Source organism: Cebus imitator, unplaced genomic scaffold, assembly GCF_001604975.1.
Source record: "Cebus imitator isolate Cc_AM_T3 unplaced genomic scaffold, Cebus_imitator-1.0 Scaffold273, whole genome shotgun sequence".
NCBI lineage: Eukaryota > Metazoa > Chordata > Mammalia > Primates > Cebidae > Cebus > Cebus imitator.
The window spans coordinates 571,544-589,706 of NW_016107588.1; the positions used below are offsets into that span (position 1 = coordinate 571,544).

The window sequence follows — 18,163 nt, forward strand, 5'->3', positions numbered from 1 at the left end:
TCACAGCAGTGGCAGAATTAAGAGTCAAGTGAGGCTAAGAGGACTTAAAGTGGGACAGAAAAAGGGTTTGATACAGTCCATCCCTTATACCACCCAGGTTTTCATGTATCCTCCAGTATACTCAGCTCCCATGTTACAAAATGGAGACTCTGTGTTTCAGAAAACAAAAGGCTCTCACTTCTTCCTTGAGACACGTAAGGTCCCAGGTCAGTCTGTCTCAGAGGCCCCTTCAAGGTGGTGGCCAACTGCAATTTTTGCAAAGACTTAAAGCAAGAGGGTTAATGAATAAATTGATGGTCTCTGGTGCCACAGTTACCAGCCTGGAAGCAATAAGGGACAGTGGGGCAGGTCTTTAGGAGAAAAAGCATTGTATTGTAAGACATTTGCATCAGGTGACATGTTACAGGGTCTCCACATAAGAACAAGCTGCTTTTCTCTGGCAAAAGGAAAAGGGCTGCCAAACATGGAGGCTTCTGGAAAATATGGGAGTTCAAGTTCTTACACTTATCTATCCAAATATTTACATCCAAGTTATCAAGATCCCACTGTTTTTCTGTCAGGACCTTGATATAGAAAGTATCGAGGCTGTCATTTAATCTTCTTTGTGGTATCCTAATCTTACAATTTGGTATTGGGTCTGATTTTTAGCATGGTCTTCCCTGCCACAGCAGAAGATAAGGATCCCTTTATACACATCCATAGAGGCCCCCTAGCTTTCACAGAGTGTTTTAAATTAATGGTTGGCTGACCCAAGCCTGTCATCTTCTTTGTTGCAAACTTCCCAAAGTAACAAAAGCCAACCAACCCTCAAATCCTTACAATTACCATTGTCCCTGTGCTACTCAAGGGTCACAATTACCACATAACTACATGTTTCACAGGTGAAAACAAATAACTGTGATGCTACTGCATGCCAGGGCTCATCACAGACCCTTCTTTCACCAGAAATGGGGTCCTTATTCTCATCTTCCTGGTAAGAGATCCAGTTCTAGAATTCCATCCTTAGGATTTGTAAAACCCTTCCTACTAGCAATTATCTGGTTCCCTGGAAAGCAGAGCCTAAGACATCAGCTTATATGTAAATACCTTTATTGGAAAATGTGATCCCAGAGGACGGAGTAAGGGATGAGAAGTAAAATAGGAAAGGAAGAAGAGCCAAAACTACCATATTATACCTAATTGCCCACCATAATTTGTGACTGATTGCTTGATGGCATATAACCCCCTGAAAAGTCAAATGAATGTGTCTCAGAACTGGGGGAAAATAAGGGAATCAGTTATCCATCACCTCCTGTCCTCATTGACCAAAGTTTCACTCCACAGAATCCTAACTCCCCTCTGTGTACACATGCAAAGCAAGTTAGCCTGGCATTGTATGCCAATGTCAAAAAAGAAGGTCGGGATAGAGGTATGGGGTGTAAGCCTGAAGTGACGTGCTATCAAGCTGTACCTGCATGAAGTTTGTTGGAGACCACACAGGAAACACTGGGTGCTTCAGAGGTGGCAGGAATAAGAGACAGGGAAAACTAAGCAGATGTCATATAATATATAAGAGGTTTCTGGTAGACCTTCCTTTTTTTGTATAGATCTTTCTTCTGCAATTAGTGTGGTGCTGGAAGAAGGTGCTCAGAAGACACTTAGGAGAGAATGTATGAGTGCCCATTCTTTCTCACATTGGAGGCTGGATCTGGGAGTCACAGACAGGGCTGGGAAGGGAGTTGAACAACCTCACTTTAAGATTCCTTCCAGGCCCAGAAGCCTGGTGGTAAAGAAGTCCCAAGGCCACAAGATAATACAGGCAATTGGCCCAAAGGCTCCTGCTTCCTTCCAGGGTAGGGAGGTCACCATTTTCCATGCTGAGGCACAGTGGACCTTTAGGAAGAAGTGGGAATCCTTTAAGAGAGATCAAAGGAGAGAGGGTTCTGCAGAGAAAAGAGGCAGGGTAAGTCCTAGGAGGTGGGAAGAGTATCCAAACATAAAAGCATCCACTTAAAATCCTGTGTGCTCCCATCTGCAGCTGGGGCTTTGGGGGAAATGGGATGGAGGGCTTTTCAGGGGACAGTGGGTGGAAACTGAGGAGTAGGAAGGAGCACTGGTTTCCTCTCCTGGTGTTTTCGGCAATGGATGAGCTACTTGCATCTGAGCCCATGGCCTCAAGCAAATGGATGTAGATCCACAGGCAGGATGCCTTTGATTTGCTCCATCCCACAGCCCCTGGAAACCACAATTGAAAATCAGTAATCACTAATAAATCACTAAGTAATGTTACACTGGCAGAATGGTCATTTCATTACCAGGAACAAGCTTTACGTGGACAGCAGGAGTTGGCATGGAGTTTCACAGGGGACAGCTAGTTCTGGCCTCCGTCAAGAGTAGGAAATGGTCTGCTTGCTGTTTACCCTACTACAGAAAAAGGTGGCCCCTGGTGTTCTCAGCTGCTTAGGGTTACAGAAGCTTCTCAAGGCTTCTGCTCTGATTCTCCCAGCCTCTGCTAAGGGTTGCAGGAGCTTCTTGAATCTTCTGCTCTGATTTTCTAGAGTCACCAGGCCTGTGGAGTGGCATGGCAGAGTGGAGCCTGTAAGGTGGCACACTGCCACATTCACTCTTCAAGAATATAAAGCCAGTATGGGACTGTGATTTCACAGATAGGCTAGGGCAATGACATGGGCAATGATGTGTTCTGGGAAGGATGGCTTCTGTGGGGCAAGGCCATAGACAGGGAGGAAGTTGAGCACTGCATGGCTACCTGTAGGAAGCTTCTAGATGCTCACTGCAAGGATCAGTGCGACACCATGTCTACCTTCCTTGGACCTCAACAGTTCTAAAGCCAGGCGCCACAGCCCTCCTAGCCAGCCAGGCATCTGCCACTAGGTTCAGGGGATTTTATTACTAAAGCCGTTTGTTTTGCCACTGATGCAACATGACACCAGCCTATGTGATCCAGCTCTGGGCATCACGTTTCCTACACACACCAATGAGATGGAAATTTGGCCGCTGCAAAAGGCATCAATTTTGCCTTATTCTGTGAATCTCCTTTCTCTGAACAGCAGGGACATTTCAGTCCCTTGTAAGGCATACACTCTCTTCCTCCTGGCAACTACCTAGTACCGTAATTCCCCATATAGTACCACCTTGGAAGCGCCTTGAGCAGTGTCCCGGGGGCAAGAGGGGCCTACATCCCAGTTCCTGAGGTATTAAGGGAGTAATGAAGTACCCAGACAGAATGCACTCAGGGAGCAAAGCGTCTCTAGCCTCACCTGCTTTTGAGTTCAGGAGAAAGGGCCTGGGAGATACGCACCCTAGCTTATAGAGAAAAGCAGCAAGCCACATCCTTGCCTTTATTCCTTTGGTTTTGTTACACTAATTTCACTGAGTGGCATCTACACTCAATCCTTAAGGGAGCAGGCTTTCCCTGCTGGCAGATATGCTATGGGGCTGCGAGGCAGGCTGTTGGAGATATAGCTACATCTCCAACACAACTGGCGACCACCCGCAGCCCAGGACTGGTCTCCTGGTTACCAGGGCAGATGAGGGTAGCTCCCTGCAAAATGCTAGAAATGGGAGATCAAAGCTTGTGATAGAGCCAGAAACTCAAGCCCAGAAAGGGAAAGGAGCTTGTCCCAGGTCCCATAGTGGGCCACTTGCAGGATGGAGCCAAGAACCCAGGACCTTGTTCATGGGTCTGCCACCACTTGACACAGAGCATCACTAGCTTTTCAGGTGCCTACCCTCTCCCCACATGCACATATTTATTTGTAGTTACATACCTGTTGCTTGTTGGTGCACTGAAGTCATTTCACGTACAGAACAGGAGCACTTCACTGGAGAGCTGGAGGGGCACTTAGGATTTATTTTGCCCAGTGCTGTCACTCAGCAGATAAGCATGCTTTGCCTTCAGCAAGCATTTTGTAGCAGCAGCAGATTCTAGGATACCTAGTTAGACCCTGGCTATATCTGAATAATAGTTAACATCTGAAAGATGTTAACTGACTGAATCCTCACACCAACCTATGAGGTAAGTGCCACTGCTAGTCCCAGTTTACAGATAAGGAAACCGAAGCACAAAGTGGGTGAGTAAGCTGCTCAAGGTCACATAGCTGGTTAAGAGCGAAAGCCTGGATTCAAAGCAGGCTGGTTCCTGATTGCTTGCCTTTACACTAGCCTATGTTATATCTCACGGAGTTGGTGTGATGATCCAATCAATGAGTTAATAAGTCAGGTGTCGGTACCTGCTGCTAAGGCCCTTACAGCTCTCAAGTGTGGTACATACGTTGTCTCTAATGATGAATGTGAGAGTTTGTCCTTGCTTCTTCTCTCCTGAAGAGTATACAGCCCAAGTCCAATGCTCTGCACACAGTAGGTATTCAGAAAAGGCTCCTTTATGCATTTGATATCACAGAAACAGGCATTTATATATTGCACACTAGCTCTGTGCCCAATCCCACTCCGCAAAGATGTGCTAAAAATCAGAGCTTGTGCCTAAAATCAAGTAGTTCCTAGTCTACTAAAAAAAAATGGGTAAATCAACAGTTACAAGCCAAGGTGGTAACAGATGCTAGAGGTGCTTTTCACAAATGGGGCAGCCCCGTTTCCTGGACCTCAGAGAGGAGGGACTCCAAGCGGGCCTCACAAACAAGGACCTCAGGCTTCAGCTGAGGCTTAACGGCTTCAGAGGAGTGCCCAAGTGACAGGGAAAGGAGGGCCTCCTGCTGCCTGAAGGGAACAACGTGTACACAGCATGGAGGTGTGAAAGAACAGTGTTTTTCAGAACAATGACTTGTTTGCTCTGTCCACCACATGAGTTATCTTTGTAGAGGCTGGGGGACAAACCCAGAGGACAGAGCATCAAGCCAAAGAGGATTATCCTCAAGCTTTAAAATCAAATGGAATTTGTGCTGCTAGGTTTCAGACTTTCCCATGACCCATGACTCCTTTTCCCTTCCATTTCCTCCTTCTTGGAATGGGAATGTCTGTCCTATGCCTGTTCCACCATGACATTTTGGAAGCAGAGAACTTGTTGCCTGGTTTCACAGGTACACAAATGGAGAGGAACATTGCTCCAGGATGAATTATATCCTCAGTCTCACCTGTATCTAATGTAATGACATTTAGATAAGATTATGGACTGAGAGTTGGCGCTGGAATGGGCTAAGGTTTTTGGGGGCGTGGAGATGGAGTGACAGTCTGTTACTGGCTGAATTGTGTCCTCCCACCAAATTAGTATGTTGAAGTCTCAACCTCCAGTATCTCAAAATGTGACCTTATCTGGAAATAGGGTCATTGCAGATGAAATTAGTTAAGATGAGGTTATATTGGAGTAGGGTGGGGCCCTAATTCAATATGACTGATGTTCTTTATGAAAGAGAGAAATTAGGACATAGAGGTATGCATTGAAGGAAGACAATGTGAAGAGACACGAGGAGAAGGGCCCAAGACAGATCCTTCCCTCACAGCTCTCAAAAGAAACCAACCCTGCTGACACACCTTGATTTCAGACTTCTGGCCTCTAGAACTGTGAGGCAAGAAACGTCTGTTGTTTAAGTCCCCGAGGTTGTGGTACTTTGTTATGGCAGCCCTAACAAACTATAACAGATTTTAGTATTTTGGAGAAGGGTCAGATCAGGTAGACCATATATCCTAAGCAAAGGAGGTGGGACTTTAGCCCTCAGGGTTAGAGGGAGCCAAGGAAATAGTTTAAGCAAGGAAGGATCTGTATTTGGGAAATTTACCCTAGTGGATGTGAGCAGGATGTATTGGAGAGGACAAGATTGGAGGAAAGGAGACTAGTTAGAACATGGTTGCTGTGCTCTAGATGAAAGTGGATGGCTGCCTAAATAATGATAATGATAATAATAAGCAGCAGTAGTAGTGGTTGCAGTATACTTATGTTTACAACAATTAATGTGAATTGATTGCTTATGCTGTGCTAGGTAATTTACATGGATTAATTAACGATTGCAACAACCTGATGAGGTAGGCACTATTGTTATCTCCCATTTTACAAACTAGGGAACTTGCCCCAGGCCACGCAGTAAGTGCTGGGGGTCAGGATTTGGACCCGGTGGTCTGACTCTAACACCTGCGGTGCAATGGTATGTTGGCAAATGTTTAACAAACAGCCCTGATTTGTAGCTTTTGCCCATTTTGGAGCTGTGCCTACTCCCACCATTGCCAATTTCGGGCTACCAATGTGTCATCAACAGGTTGACAAGATTTCTGAAAATGTAACCGTCGTTTCTCACAAGGTGATGCAAGCCAGCTAGCAAAGCACCAGGCACAGAGCTAGCCATGTACAAAGGGCATGTTACTTCCCTCCTCCCTTCTGAGCTTTATGTAAATAGGATTTCACTGAGTTGCAGACTGCCTAGGACATCCACATTTTGGTTCCACAGTGAGTAACTATGTGATCTCAGAAAAATTGCTTAACCTCTCTGAGCCTCAGTTTGCTTAGCCCTGAAATTTGTTTTTGCAAGGCTTCATTGAGCTCATAGATATGAAGCACAGGGCCTGCTTTTATTGTTTATATGATTGTGTTTTCCAAACCCAGGTCACCTGGAGCACATTGTCTGGTTGTCTCCAGATGTCCTGGAGAATGTGCCTGCCCGAGGGGGGGCCTAGCTGGTTTCCTGGCGTTAGGTCATTTTAACCTTTTGAATGATTGTGGTGATGGTGCAGCAGCAGCCTAGATGGTTGCTAGGACAGCCATAGGCCAGAGTTGTGTTGTTTTGGTTTCTTAAGTCACAAAATTACAAATGGTTTGAAGGGTCCTAGAACATCAGATAGATCCTCTTCCCATGTGGGGCCTGAGTTGTGCCTCTTCTGTTGGAAAATAATGTAATTGCATGAAGAGTAATAATTAGCATGCCATCTGCATACTTTTTTCTATATAAGAGCTTTGACAATGTCTTTCAGTCCTATGCATGGTGCAAACGGGAAACTGGCAGCCATCTGGATTTACGTTAATTCCCTAAATTGTTTATTCATCTCTGTTTAAATGACCACTTCCCATCCTTATCTAGGCTTTGGTAGCATTACCTATGGCATTTTGGAAACAGCATTCGTGGTAAGTAAGAAGCTATGGAGGGAAAATTGACTTGTAGCCACAGTTTTCTGGCTTCATGGTGAAATCAATGCAAGGCATTCTACAGGCCCTTAATTAACTGCTTGCTTGCTAATGAGGGCTTCTTCTTTTCCTTAAAAGTTCCTATATTTTAAATCAACGAAGTCACCAGGAAATTGCAATCAATATTTTAACAATTTCCCATTTGTTTCTATTGTGTTTCTTGAACATCCCGAAGAATATTAAAATTGTTTAAGAACACTGCAAGAATGAATAAGTCAACTGGTTTCCCAGTGGCTCTCCTCTGCCTTACCGGGGAAAAAATTCCAATGTGTCCTCTGTGAGTGCCCCAATCTGGATCCTCACCTGGCACAGACTCATCCTTTTTTGCCAGACATATCAAGTGCTTACGGAGTGTACAATAGCACAAGATGTTTGAACGTACTTGCAAGACCTGAGCTTTTGTCCGAATACTTTTCCTTTGTGCCTCTTGTCTTTTAGGGTATGTAGGATAAGAATCACAACAGCATCCTCTTCTCTGCGGGCTAATGACTGATGCCGTAGGCACCTTGACAAGGGTGTTCCTGTCTATGAGAGAACCAAAACCCTGACTACATACCAATAAGGCCGGTACTACTATGACTCCATTTTGGAAATGAGACCTGTAAGGCTCCAGAGGTTGTACAGCTGGGAACCAGCAAAACCTGGGTGTACACCAGTGCCTTCTGCCTTCCAGATCAAGTTCCCTGTACTTCTTCTGCATGGGATAGTCGCCACCCTGGGCCTCCCCAAGGGCACTTGTCCATCCTTATTCCTGTGTTTCTGTTGGTTGTGGCCTCTAGCATGCTGTTGTCAAAGAACTCAGGTTCCCTAGGGTTAGGACTCTATGCAGATGAGGAGCCCACAAGCCCTAAGCCAATGCCCCGGGAGCCTGGAGCTCAAGAACCTGGGGTGTGGGGGTCTCTGGCTTTGCTGAGGGCATCTGTCTGGCTGAGTGAGGCATGGCTGCAGGGGTCTGGGAGCCGAGGGAGCAGGTGGACGTGGTAGCCTCCAGCTGGGCATAGCCAATGGCCTCTGAGCACCAGAGGTGAAGTGGGGGGTGCCAGAAGGTGCTGGCCACATCCAGCACCTCACTTCCTCTCTCTGGATCCATATTCTGCCATCTAGAGGTATACCCTGAATACCCCCCTCCCCACACACACTGCAGCTAAGGATTAGCCATGAGTCTATCAGGGAGGCTTTGGGGAAACCCCAAAAGGCACTATTAAACTGTGGAACAAGGCAGAGCTGAGGACAAAGGCATATGGTGTCAGAAAAGGACAGTTTGGGCTGAGGATGGCCAAGGGAGGGAGGGCACCTGTGCTGTGATGGGACTCAGGACGAGCTACACTGTGGAGGAGGCCTTTGAGATGAGCCTTGAAGGGCAGGCAGGACTTTTTTTAAAAAATAGAGATGAGGTCTCACTCTCTTGCCCAGGCTGGACTCCAACTCCTGGGCTCAAACAATTCTCCCTCCTTGGCCTCCCAAAGTGCTGGGATTACAGGTGTGATCCACTGTGTTCAGCCCAGGCAAGATTTTGACAGGAGTGCTGGCGTGGGAAATATATGAGCAAAGGGGCAGAAGGCGGAAGAACCAGGAATTGTTAGGTGTCCAGTAAGCAGTCCAGCCAGGCTGGAGGCCCAGGAGCATGTGTGAAAGCACCAAAAGAATCTAGAAGTAAATAGAGACTTGTGCTCACTATGGAGGGCCTTGCATATCAAGCTGAGATGTTGGGATTTAGTGCTGTCAGCTGTAGGAAGCCTCAGGAGGCTTTTGAGCGTGGGAGTAATGAGAAATAGAGCCACTGGATGTGTGTTTCCTCTTTCCAGTCAGCATGTATGTTCTCCATGGGCCCCTACCTGCCCAGGCCATGCCCAGAATTCCCGAGGCTGCCCTGTTAAGCCCCAGCATTTGTCAGATGAACTTGGAAAAACTTGGCATCTGTTCACAGGAATATGACTATAAATGACAGGTGGGTGGTGATTTTATTTTTCAAATCCACTGAGTTCCAGGTTTGGGTCAGACCAAAGACAGGGCTCATATTAGCCTCAGCATGGTATCTCTGGACTCCAGTAGCTTAAGTCCAGCTTTTTGTTTAGCAACCACTCAGCAAAAGGACCAGGAGTTCCCCTAGGAGAAGGACAGCTCCTTGAGACCCCATGGTATTCTTTTCCATCCACAGGCCAGGATGGCACACACTAAACATGGATAGTCACATAGCAAGTGGAAATGGCCCAAGCTTTGAGGCCCAATTGCTTTACTGCTCTACCACTCTTGGGCTGTGTGCCCCGGGACACATGCCTCCACCTCTCTGAGTGCCTGATTTCCTCATCTGGAATACGGACATGATGATCAACACCTCATTGGGGGCACAGGTTGTGCAGGTGAAGCACAGGCTAGGCCTACGTTAATGGAGGAATATGTGCTCCTGAGCTCCAGACTTGGTCTTGCATTTTGGGTGAGAAAAGGGCCCTGGCTCTCAGAGCCAGTCTACTCAGTGAGGAGAAAGCCTTCACCCAGCCTCTGTCTCTGGCCTCCTCTATCCTTTGTCCATCAACCTTGGGATATCCTAGGTGACAACCACAAGGAAACCTCTTTCCACCAGTAACTGAAGGAATCACTGTGTACCTCTGTGGCCACCTGTAAGACTGCCACCAATCATGTGGGCTACAGTGCCCCTTGGTGACATGACCCGAGGCTAGTTTTGTGTTGCTAACACAAAGCTCTTCGCCTGCCCTCCAGCCTTCTTAACCTTTGTTTAAGTCATGAACTACCTTCAAATGTAATGGCATCCATGGGCCCCTTTCCCAGTGGGTGTGTATAATCCAGTGGCCCCCAGAGTTTCCTGAAAAGTTCCAGGAAAGCAGAATCTACTAACATTCACTGAATAGATACTCCATGCCAGGCATCGTGCTGGGAGCTGGGAAGACAGCAGTGAACAAAACAGACGCTGACCGCTGCCCTCTTGGGATCTAACCTATAGAGGAGGTTAGGTAGTGGTAAGCGCTAAAGAGAAAACAAAGCTGGGAAGGGGAGAGGAAGTGCCAGAGATGGGCGTGGGGCTTTGAAAAGTTACATAGGGTGGCCAGGTGACATTTGTGTCAAGACTAAAGGAAATGAGGGAGCCAGCCCATAGATATCTGGGGGAAGTGAATTCCAGCCCAAGGGAACAGCTAAACCAAAGATCTTAAGTAAAGCAGGAATGTATCTATGTGTTGAGGACGAGTTGGGAGGTCTGTGTGGCTGGAGCAGAGTGAGTGGAGGGAAGATGATGTCATCGAGATAGGGGAGGGACGTACCTGAAGGGCCCCAGGGGCCACTAGAAGCACTTCAGTTCTACTTTGAGTGCAACCAGGAGTCACCGTGGGGGTTGGCATAGAGATTGGGAGGAGACTGCAAGGAGAGGGTTGAAGGGAGGGAGGAATGAGGGCAGTCTGTGTGGCAGTTAATGGACTAATTCTGGGGGGAGAGGCTGGTGGCCACCACCCGGGGGGAAAGCAATGGATGAGCAGAAAAGAGTGACATCGTGGATACGTTTTGGTGATGCAGAGGACAGAACTGTCTGCTGGACTGGCTGTGGAGGGTAACCAAGAGACAAGAATCAGGGAGAATTCCAAGGCCTTCAGCCTGGGCAACATGAAGGATGGAGTAGCCATGAACTGAGGTGGCAGACTATGGGCACGACACATTTGGGGGATGATCAGAAACTCGGTTCAGCAGGTTATGTGGAATTTGTGCTTTCTAGTGACCATCCAGGTGGTGGTGGCAAGCAGGCAGTTAGCCATCGCACAGACGTGCAGCTGTGATATTACAGGCTTCTCAGGACACTCTGGGAGAATGGGCATCACTTGCCCAACTGAGGAAGATGAGTACAAGTGCTCCGAGGGTTGAGTGGAGGTGCTGGGAACAGAAATCCACCTTCCATCTCCCTGGCTAGTGCACTTTTAGGTTGCAGAGAGAATTTTAAAAGCATCCTGCCAATGCTCTGTGATAGGCATGGCCGTTCTCCATTCAGCTTTGTTTAATCAGATTTCCTTCAACGGATCCCAACACCCTCGGAGTTCTACCCCGCCACTGGCAGCCCTGAGATGACTCTATCTCTCACAGCAGGGCCTTGAAGGTAAGGTTCAGTCACCAGAGAGCAATAACCTCTTCTGGTTGCTTGCCCTTTCCAGAACAGACAGGACTGGACCCAGACAAGGTGGATTCCTTCACAAACGCCTTGCCGAACTGTGTACCCCCAGCCTCGCCCCATTGGGCCGGGCACCCCCGGCAGTGCTGAATCTCTCGCGATTGGGCCTGGACACTGCTCTTCCTCCAGGTAACTTCGTGAAACGCTAGGAGGCAATCGCCCAGCCTCATTACGCCTACGTAGCCCACGAAGGGATCTCGTTGAGTTCTCGGAGGGGGCCCCAGCGCTTTCCGAGGGCCGAAAGCGTGGGCGTGGAGGGAAGGAGGGGCCGAGTGGGCGGCGGGCCCATCCCTTTATTCGTGGCCTGCGGCTCTGCTGAGCGTGACCAGATGTGTTGGTGACAGGTTGCTACTCAGAGGTGCGGACAGGAGCTGAGGGCTGCTGCTGTCGGAGCAGACGCGGCATTCCCAGGCTGTGCTCAGCCTCTGCAGCTGCCATCGCCTGGAGAAGTCCAGGTTAGGAAGCGCACTCTGGGAGGGGACCCTGGAGAAGGGGTGCAGCCAAGTACCGGGAGGTGGGGGAGGTGGGAGACGTGGGAGCGGGGGGAGACGTGGGAGCGGGAGTCGCTGGACTCGGCGCCAGGGCAGAGGGTGGACAGGGCGCGCTGGCCCGCCCGGCAGTTCCCAAGGAAGCTATGTTCCTGCAGAAGCCGCAGGTGTCCGTCTTGGGATAGATAGCTGCAGAGGGAGCCAGTCCAGTCCAGCATGGGCGGGAGCATAGCGTGCCCTGGCCCAGTGGAACTGGAGACTGGCCAGGGAGCCTGGACTCTGGGCTAAGCGCACTGGCGGGCGACGCCGCCGACCGCGTCCGCGCCGAGGGTGGGGAACTGGGAAGTGGGGAGTGGGGCACTCGGCCAGGATGGTGGTGGGTGCAGTTCACTAACTGCCACCTGAGAGCCCTGGTCCCCAGTACCGCCACAGCGGGTCTGTTTGGCCATTAGGGCGCTAGCTGGTGAGCGGATGCGTGGGCGGAGGGATTGGCGCTACCCACCCAGCAGCCACCCACTGCAGGTGAGTGCCCCTTCCCGGGCGAAGGGAGGAGAAGAGCCTGGCCGCTAGCCCTAGGGTCACGCTCTGGTGAAACCTGGAAGCGGGAGGGGGCTGAATAGGCTACTTTGCGGTGAGGTTCCTGTGACCGTGACACTTCAGGGTCCTCTGGGGATCTGTCATTCCTCTTGCACGCTCTCTTGTTCTCTGGTCCCCCTCCTCTCCCCTCCCCTCCCCTCCCCTCCTCTTCTCTCCCCTCCCCTCCTCTTCTCTCCCCTCCCCTCCTCTTCTCTCCCCTCACCTCCTCTTCTTTCCTCTTCTCTCCCCTCCCCTCCTCTCCTCTCCTCTCCCCTCCTCTTCCCTCCTCTCCCTTCCCCTCCTCTCCTCTCCTCTCCCTTCCCCTCCTCTCCTCTCCTCTCCTCTCCCTCCATCGTGTCTCTACCTCTCTATCTCCGCCGGTGCCTCTCTCGGTATCTGTCTCTCAGTCCCTGCCTTCTCTGTGTCTCCTACAGTCTCCTGTCTCTCTTGGTCTCCCGGTCCTGAGCGCTCTCTCGCCCTGTTACTGGTGAGCGCTGGCTTTCAGCTCTCCGTGCCAGCTCTTCATGTGTCCCGGCCACTGACGTCTCACCAGCTCGCTCTCCCCAGACGCGGAAAGTCCACCTTCGGCGTGTGGGTTTCCCAAGCGCGCTGGGCCCCGCTTGCGGCCCTCGGGGGCGGGCTCTGTCTGTTGGAGGCGCTCCGGTAACCTTGCTGTCGCCTCTTCCCACCAGTGCACCGCCTGGCCGAGCCACCTGACGCCGAGGGAAACGACCAGCCTCTCCTGACTGCGAAGCAACAAAGGTGAGTGCACCGGTGCCCCTTTCGCCCCTCCGATCCCTCCCCAGCTGCCCTGGTTCGAGTCGACTGGAGAAATGAAGCAGCCACAGGGAAGCCAGCCTGCGGCCGCTTTCTCCTCTAAAGACAGGTAGGAGGGCCTGGGAGGCCCCTTGGGCTGCCGCACTGCTTTGGCTGCACCCGGCCCCATCCCGGCGTGGAAACCCAGAGTTTCCAGGCTTGAGGGTGGCGGGGTCGCGGGTAGGGCAGCGCGGCTTCCCCTTTAAGGCCGGAGCCGCTCGTCGCCGTGAGTGTGAGGGTGTGTGAGTGTGCGGCGTGCGTGTCTCCTCCTCCCCGAGTGACACAGCAGTGAGAAATGCCTATCAGTAACTTAAACCCCCGAAACTCCACCTTCCGGGCGCGCGGCGCGGAGCCGGGCGGTGGGAATGGAGCGAGCAGATTGAGGCCGCCACTGCAGCGCCGCCAGCATGAACTTGGCCGCGAGCTGAAGCGGCCGGCGGCGGGCGGGCGCGGGGGCACCGGCCGCTAGCCAGGGGGTGATCTGCAACCGGGCTGGGTTATTAGGCGGCCGCCTGAGGCTAGGCTGTCTGCGCCGGCGGCCGCCCGCCCCTCGGACACTGCCCCCGCCGCCGCCGGAGCTCTGCAGCACGGTAAGGCTGAGGGCGGGCGCAGGAGGTCCGACTGTTCTGGGGGGTCGGGGGTACACTTCTGGCCCCCAGTTATGGTCCCCATCGCTGAGGATCGGGGTCCCGAGATGCTTCGAGCCGGTAGACCCTAAAGTTTGCTCTGACCACACGGCCCACCTGGCGCTGCGGGCGGCCGCCCCCTTCTAGAACGGCCGGGCAGTGCTGGGCGCCCCTCGAAACGCCGGAGACCACGGCCTTTGGCTCAGCGCCCATCTGGCGTCTGAAATCGGGAGAGGGCAGCCACGTACCGGGGAAGAAAGGTAGAAGGGCGCAAGCTGCGCGGGTTCATTGGGCTACGCGGGGCTACCGGGAGGCTACCACTATGTCCCAGCACCCCCGAGCCGCTTGCAGCCTGGGTGTCACCGGCGACGGTGCCTTCACATGCCAGCTCCCACAGCCCAGGCCAGTAGGCAGTGGCCGCTGGGTGAAGGATTCCCCCACCCCAGCGCTGTTTGCCGCCTCGGAGAGAGAGTGTGGAGTGTGCGCGCCGAACCCGCTGCCCTGCACTCCTTCTCCTGCCAACTCCTGGGGAGGGCAGCTCGGAGCTGAGCTGGTGCTCTCGAAACAGCCCCAACTGGGTTCCTGCGGAGCAGCGCCGGCACCCCTGCGTCAGAGTCCGCGCTCCACGTTCCCCAGCGTCCGAGAGAAGACAGAGCTGGGCGCCGGGCGCCGGCTAGCGCGGGCGGGAAGCCCCCCGGAGCGCCGCCAAATACTTTTCTCAGACACTTGGCTTGGCCAGGCTCCGTCCCAATGCAGTGTGTCCGAAGCCTCCTGGAAAGCTGGAGATGTCGTCTGATTGTGATCCGTTATTAAATTCGGACTGAGCAGACATTAATAGGATTAGTGGGCCAGAAAGCTCGGCCCTGAAGCCATCGGAACCTGGGCAAACACGCGCCTCGGGCTGGGGCATTCATTCCCGCCGCGCTCCTGCAGCTGGGTGCGGCCGACCCGGGCACCCCGAGTGTGGGTGTGTGTGAGCAGGCGGGAGCACAAGGTGGCTGGGGGACGTGGGGAAAAGGGACTCCCTTTGCTGGGGTGGCTTGTCGTGGTTGTTTGGCAGCACGGTGCCCCCCGGGGGCGCAGTCCCCACGGCGAACGTGCTGTTCACGGGTAAGCAAACCGAGGCTCCGGGACATTGTCTGCGAGGGCCAGCGAGCCAAGCTTACTAGAGGCGGATGCGCTGGAACAAAGGCGCAAAGTCTCCCTGAAGCCGACCAATTTTGAAAGAGTTGGCTGAGAAGAGGGCCTGGGTCTCCCCGGGTAGATCCCGGAGGGAACTGTGCGGCCCTCAGCGGCCCTGGCCGGCGGCTGGGGAATGTGTTCCCCGGTTGCGGTGAGCTGGCGGGCGGCACCGCAGCCGCGCGGCCCAGCTCTTGGCAGGCGTGGGTTACCGCCCGAGTGCCCACCGGCCGGGCGGGGTCGACCGTGCAGTCGCTGGGGCTTCCCGGCCGCCACCGCAGCTCTGGGCCCCTGGAGGCCGCGCAGCTTCTTTACTTCCCTCCCTCCCACCTCTTCTTGTCTTTATAGATCCCCCCTCCCTCCCACCACCGCCGCCGCCGCCGCCGCCAACAATCCGCTTTATAAAAAGCCCCTTTGTTTCCCAGGAGGCTGGAGAGAGGGAAGGGGAAAGGGACGCAGAGGCAAGGGGCGGGGGCGGCTGTCTCCAAGTGGCTTCGAGCCGCTCGGGACAGGAGGGCAAGTGTAGGCGATGGGGGAGGGGCTGTGTTTCAGGGACCCTCTGTGGGAACCCAGGAGGGCGCACGAAGCCCCAACCCCCGGGCCCAACCGGTCAGCCCTGGACACCCTAAACCCCGGCGGCCCGGACGGCCCAGTCCACTGCACTGCGAGCGGGCGGGCACGCGCAGAGGCCCTAGGCGGCAAGCGCTCGGCGAGGTGGGGTGACGCGACTCGCCGTTGCGCTCGCCGGGCTCCGGCATAGGGGGCGCCCTTTCCTTGGTTTCGCTTTGCAGCGGGCGCCCCTCGCCGCGGGAGATCAGGGCAGCTGTCGCGCCCGCCGGTGGCTGAGACGGCGGCAGCGGCTCGGAGGCTTCAGCCACCCGAGTCTGGCTACACAACGCATTTCTTCCCGCGCCCTCCCGCCACACCCTCCGCCCCGCCACACTCAAGGGCTCAAACTCTCCGAGCACCCTTTGTTTGGAGGCACGCGGGCAGTGGGAGCCGCCACCTCCGGGGATCCTGTAGCCTGGGCGGGCAGTGAGGATGAGCGTGCCCCTCTGGACCGCACGCTGGCCTGCTGCTTCTGCACCTAACTCAGGGTCTGGCACTAAGCCGCCAGCTTTAGTTAGATTGACGATTTAGCGGGTCCTTATCCCTTCTACCTGCCCCCCTAAAACTTTCGAGAACCAGGGATTGGGCTGAGGAATGTCAAATACAATGTTAGAAGTAACCTTTCGCCATTCTATCGGCCTGCTCCGCCCCTGTGCCCCAAAGCGCTCGGTTTCTCTTTTGGAGTTTTTTGGGGAAGGGAATACTGAAAAGAAAAAAGTGACAAATAAGGAAAGTGGGCGGGGCTCAAGCTCAGGCTGGTGGGTCTCCCAAGCGAAGTCAGATTCCACCCCCTTTCTGGCCGCCTCCACCTCTCCCACTTCCATTTAATCTGATGTCGACGTTTTATTTGTGCCTTTTTACATATCTTTCCCCTACTCCCCTCCCTTCCCATCTCTAGAGTTTATTAATAAGTGCTGGTCAAACATTTGTTCTCCGGTCTTTGGAGTAGATGAAGCGTTAACACCCCCAACGTGTGTACACACATCCCAACTGCATCTAAAGCCACAAGAAAGTAATCAAAGGGTAAACTACTGGTTCTGCCTTCTCCTCCCCCCTTTGTGCTTCTCTTTGGAGCAAGATCATTGGAAAATAAAGCTGCTGATGTGCGAGATGGAACATATGGTGCCTCCATAAGAGAGAAGCTGAAATGGCCTTGAACCTGCCGGACAGACCAGCTGTTTGCTGCCAGCCAGAGCAGCTAATCAGCTTCTTCCCCTTAAAGTAACATCCTTCTTTTCACTTGATGACCAGTTTGCATGTTAAATAGGATATTCTCCAGAGGGGAAAAGTGATGGGTTACCATACTGCTTTGTGCTTGGTGGTCCTCCAATGCCTGCTTCCTGCTCTGGGAGCTACCCTGCCCTCTCCCAGTGCCTGCCTGCGATGTGTGAGTGTTTCTTTCAGTACCGAAGTAAGAGTGTTGCTCAAAGTGGAACTTGGGACAGAAAAGGCAGGAAAAAAGAAAAAGATAGGGCTGAGACATTTCCAGATGTCTGGAAGGAAACCTCTCTGTTTTGTTCAGCTTCGGAAAAAAGTAGCACTCTTTCCCCTCTTTCCCCCTTTAAAAGCATCACAAAGAGCTGAAGCTTTTCCATACAAGATCTCCTTAAAAATCATCCTCTTCCGGCCTTGACCATTTTCAGTTTTCCTTCAGTACAACGTGTTGGGGGTGGGGGTGGGGAACAGTTTGGTGTTGGAAAAAGAAAGCCTTTAGGAGATACAAGGAAATTCCATGTTAGGAAATCATTAGCAAAGGGTGATTTCGTCTGTTTTCCTGCCACTGACGCTGAAAGTGACACAGATGTGTGGGTTGAAATAGGAACGTCATTGAATTTTTACACTCCACCAGGAAATACCCTGTTGCTGGTGTGGGGCAGGGGCTACATTCACTGCATCCTAAGGTAGGAGATTCACTATTGTCAATCCTTTTTACTAAGGAAAGGAATTTTTTTAGCTTAGCCAGCATGCTTAGTGTCTTTTCTTTCCTTTTAAATTGCTCATCTAAAGGCATAAAATGCACCTGTTAATGGATGATCCCTAAGAAACTCAATTACTATTTGGGGTTATGAAAGGGAATAAACTGCTCTTAGACAAGCGGTTCTTCTGAAAATAGCTGGACTATGCCTCTTCTTTAAAGTAGCCTCAATGTGAAGTAACTCCCCTTTTTCAAGATTCTGATTTTTTTTCTACAACAGTGCATTGCACAGATCATTAGCCTAGGAGCTGGGAAACTTGTGTTCTAGAAAGCTCTGCCCACTAATTAGCAGAATGATCTTGGACAAGTCCATCCTTTCTCTCCTCCAACCCCATGACCTCTGAGTCTGTGTCTTTTCCAGTTTTAAAACACTGTGGTTTGTGAATGAAATAGTCATTTTCTGAGAAAGTGAAACATCAAGTTCAACCTTGTCATAGGGAACCAACTAGACAGATAATAAAATGGGGCTGATATTTGGAAGTGCAGGGATAAGAAGGAGGAATAAAAAAAAAAACTGCAGAAGGCCGATCAAAACAATACAAAAGTGGAAAGTGTTCGCCTTTTTGTGTCTTTTGCAAGTGTGAACTTCTAACCCAGAATCAG

The 18,163-nt window shown here is 52.0% G+C and overlaps 1 protein-coding gene across 4 annotated transcripts in view; it reads left to right on the forward strand.

Annotated features, from left to right (window-relative positions):
- Positions 1–18,163, forward strand: part of MAMLD1 (mastermind like domain containing 1) — a 581,158-nt gene that overhangs the window by 428,271 nt on the left and 134,724 nt on the right. For 2 of the 4 annotated variants that reach the window (XM_017500880.2, XM_037728616.1), the window contains 4 exons: positions 11,275–11,420; positions 11,636–11,746; positions 12,232–12,301; positions 13,048–13,117. The gene's annotated coding sequence lies outside the window, so the exon portion shown is untranslated. Of the gene's footprint in view, positions 1–11,274; positions 11,421–11,635; positions 11,747–12,231; positions 12,302–12,867; positions 12,947–13,047; positions 13,118–13,482; positions 13,762–18,163 lie in introns of those variants that run through there. The other 2 variants (XM_037728617.1, XM_037728618.1) reach the window with 2 other exon arrangements.